Source organism: Elephantulus edwardii, unplaced genomic scaffold (genome assembly GCF_000299155.1).
Source record: "Elephantulus edwardii isolate Elephantulus edwardi_28Jun2011 unplaced genomic scaffold, EleEdw1.0 scaffold00074, whole genome shotgun sequence".
NCBI lineage: Eukaryota > Metazoa > Chordata > Mammalia > Macroscelidea > Macroscelididae > Elephantulus > Elephantulus edwardii.
The window spans coordinates 817,018-821,385 of NW_006399824.1; positions in this window are offsets into that span (position 1 = coordinate 817,018).

Sequence of the window (4,368 nt, forward strand, 5' to 3'; positions counted from 1 at the left end):
TGAGGCATTTTGCAAGAAGAGACCAGTCCTTGGAGAGGGACATCATGCTTGGGAGGGTAGAGGGACTGCACAAGAGACGAAGATCCTGGATGAGATGGTTGAAAGATCTGGATGAGATGGGTTGACTCAGTGACTGGGGCATTGGGTTTAGGTGTGTTAGAGAAAATAAAGTTGGCTCAGGATAGAGCAGGGTTCAGAGTTCTTGTACCTAGTAGGGTCACTATGGGTTGCAAGCACATAACACAACAAAGGAAGATGGTATTTTGCTCAGAACTTGGGGTGAGGGTGCTTTTGTGACCTGGCGAAAAGTGTTGAACATTATCAGTTTTCTTCCAGGAGTGAGAATTGTTGTCTTTGAACTGTGATGTTGGAGAAGAGAACCGAATATCCCATGGACTGCTGAAAGAACAAACGTATATCTTGGAGAAGGTGAAGCCAGAGTGCTCTTTGGAGGCAAAAATAACAAAGCTTCATTTTGCATACTTTGGGCATGTTACTAGCAGAGTCTATTTTTTGGAAAGGTACATCATTAGAAAGATGGAGGGTTGGTGAAAGAGGAAAGAAGACTCTTGACACTTGATCTAGTATGTCAGAGATCGTGAGGATCGCACAGGATAGGACAGGGCTCAGATCTATTGTTCATAGGGCCACACTGAACTCTGTAGCACTAATGACAATAACAACAGTTTGAGCATTTCCAGTTTCTCATCCTGGGATCCAATCCTGGCTACCTACTGCATTTACTTCTCATGTCTCCTAGAGGTCCTCCCTTGTCTTGGTTTAAAAAACAGCTGCAGAATATATTATTGCCTGGATGTATCAGTCTAGTTAACCCATATAGATAGACATCTATGCCACAGGGAAAGTGAGATGAATTCTAATGACATTTTAAGTCTTAAGATTGTGAATTTTGGTCATATTTAGATGAACTTTTTTTAAAAAAATTTTTTTATACTAGTTTACAAACTGTATACAATTTTTTCATACCACATCTTGCCCGTTTTCTTTACTCACCCCTCCCTCCACCGATCAGATTGCTGTTCTACCCTGATTAATCACCCCCTCCTCTGTCCTCTGCTCCCACCCTATCCTCATCACTGCTTTTGTGTTTGTTTTTCCTTTACAGTGAACACTGCTTTTGAAAAGAAATTACACCAGAGGAAACTTCATCCTTAAGATTGAAGGCAATGGGTTCCCCAGCCCCCATTATGGATTAAATTGTATTTGTACTTGTGGATGTAAACATGTTTGAAAAAAGTTTTCTTTGTTAAATTAATGATGTCACATCATTGTAAATGGTCTTAAGTCTAATTAACTTCTGAATTACATTAAGAGCGGAATAGACATTTGTGGACAGAGAAGAATCCACAAATCCAGGCATTCCAAGGATGATTAGCTTCCTGTGGGTCCTAGAGAGTCAGAATCAGCTCCGTGGCAACTAGCAACAACACAAGTGGAAGCAGAAAAATTACCTCCTTTGTCCTAGAGCTGCCTGAAATTCTGTCCTCCTGAGTTATAAGACATTTCTCTTTAATTGTGATTTTAGCTAAATTTTACAGAAAGGTTGGGTTTTCACTCATTGTTGTGCATTTTCCTCTCTCCCCCTTCCGTAGTCCACTTTGCAGTATAACTCTTGTTCCAGATTGTTGTCACACGAATAATACCTACTGTTCAATGCAATGTTCATTATCTGTTCGCGCCTTTCCTATTCTGCCTCCAACCTCCCATATCAGTCCTGTTTTATAATAGCAGTATTATTATGTGGAATTTGTGATCTTGACCATTTACTGGGTCAGCAGCGAGTGGAACAACAGCGTACTAGGTGCTCAGATTTGATGAGACGGTGATGTGAACCACAGCAGAATTGGCTTCAGATCCAGGGAGTGTTGATGGCTTGGTATGCAGAACTGTATTTACTAAAATTAATTTTGAGAACGTCTCTTTAGGAGTTGACCAACCAAGAGTGACTTTGATGCCAGTGAACTGGTGGTGACCTTTGTGATAATTTGTGTCTTAGTTAAAGGCACCTTCAAACCTGTTGGAAGGGATTTTATGGGAGTGCAAGGGATGGTGCCCTGCAGCCCTGATTTGAAATAACTATGAAAAGGGAAGCAACTACTGTTTGAGGAAGTTGGGGTTTTTTTTTTTTTACTGCTTTCCGCTTCAAGAGTTGATTATTCCAAAAACGTTGAGCACAGTGCTGAAGCTTTGGTCTTAGGACAAAAAACCAAAACCACACACATAATACCCCCAAACCCAAGCAGGCTTCACTGTGGAGTTGAGTCTACCTCCTAGCTAGCCTCTCTAAGCATTCCGAGGCCAGTGAGTCTTACTGGGAGGAGACACACCTTTTCCCCCTTCCCCACTGTTGGTTTCACCTTTTTAACAGCTCCAGAGCCCCCATCTCAGGACCTCTTCATGTGTGGAAGTGACTGAGGAACCCAGGGAGCTGTTTGTGTGGGTTGTATCTATCTAAAATGTGCCACATTATAAATGAAAACTGGCAACAATGAAAAAGAATTAACCCATTATATAGTAACATGGCTCTGTTTTTCAGTGAGTACTTTTATTCTAAACATAAAAATACTCAGCTAGAATGGCTTGTTTTTCCTTTTTGCAGTCCCAGCAGTTGGCTCCTGCATGGAGCCTGTGGGGCTGATAACACGTCACCTTTCTCCAGAAAGGTCCACTCAGTGTTGATGAGTGAGCTAAAAAGCCAGATGGCGCCTGAGTACTGTAGGAACCTAATTTTGACTCGTCCAAGGTGAGTCTAGGGCCCTCAAGAATTCTTGCAGCCACATTTTGAGAACTACTGTTGGAGATGATTTGAAAGAATTACAGATGTTGTTTTAGTTAACACTTAACCCCAACCTGCTATTGTGCAGTTGGATAACCCTGTTTGTGGAACTGTGGCTAAGGGTTTTCAGGGACCCAGAAACCCTACGTACCCACAGACCCACTGTACCGCCAAAGCTCAGAAAAACCCCAAACTTAAGCTCATTGCCGATGAGTCCTAGCCAGCTGACCCATGACCGACTTGCAGCTGACCCTCTAAGGTGGTAAGCCGTACAGGAGATTGTCTGTCCCTCTTTCTCCATTGGAGCTGCTGGTAGATTTGAACCACCAGAGAGGAAGGTCCTGAATTAACAGTGTAACTATGTGAACTGCCAGCAGAGGTTCCTCTGGTGTTTGAGACATCAAGGCTTGACCTAGGAAAACCTTGCCTCTGACCCATACCTGTACCTGTTCACCTGACTGGAACCTGGACAGTGGTGCCAAGGGTTCACTTTTTCATGGTCAAGTGGTTGTGGCCTGATCTTACCCACAGGTGATTGATGTAAGTTCATTTCTGATTGTCACTGATGTTTGATTTGGAAGAGAACTCTGTTAGCAGGACTTTTGTTGGACTGGAGGGCTCTTAAACATGGTAAGACTTTCTCTTCCTTAAGTTAAGCTCACATTCCTTTCCTCTTTGACAGATGAGACGATTGCATCCTTGCTCCCCAGTCGCTGAGCCTTTTTTTTTCTTCTCTTTTTTTTTTTAAATTATATTTTATTAATTTTCATAAACATTTACCGAGATTTTGGGCTTCCACTCATTCATTGTTGCACTATTCTCTCTACCCTCCTCCCAGTTTGTTCTTGTCCAAATGCCACAGTGCTTGTCAAAGCCAGTTCTGATTAATCTTCTTTGTCAGTGTGTCCTTTGCCATTCCCTATCACTCCTCCCTGAGAGAGACTTCACCCTGAGTCATAAGGAAAAGGGGATGGCGTATTCTCTTAGCTACTTCCTGCTGAAAAGGGACGCTGTGGGTTTCAGGGTGAAGATCTCTCACTACTCTAAAGGGCCCCTTTGGCAGTAGGAAACACATAGACTATTATGGAGATTGATTTTGGAATTTAGATGCACTCTTATTGATTGTGCTTGGCTGTACATGTTCATATCCTTGAAGATGTATCATGGGGGTGTTGCAACCTAGAAGACACAAATTTGACTAACAAGTTATAAGTACATGAGTCCAAAAATTATGGAAAAGTAAAAGAAAAGATTTTTTCATTGTTTTACAAACCCTCCCCCAGGTCCCCTCCACCATGTAGCCCTCGCTCTAGTCTCCTGTGATGACAGAAATACCCAGTTATATCTCTCTTTTAAACGGTTCTCTCCCTCCTCTGTTTCAGTGCAGTATACATTATTGAACCCATCTTACTCAGTCTCTCCCCAACCCCAAGGACAGTCCCATTCTACAACAGTGGCATCATGTAATATTTGTCCTTTTGTGACTGGGATATTTCACTCAGCATAATGTTCTCCAGAGTCAACCATTTTGAATAATATTGCATGAGTTCCTTGTTTTTTAATGCAGCATA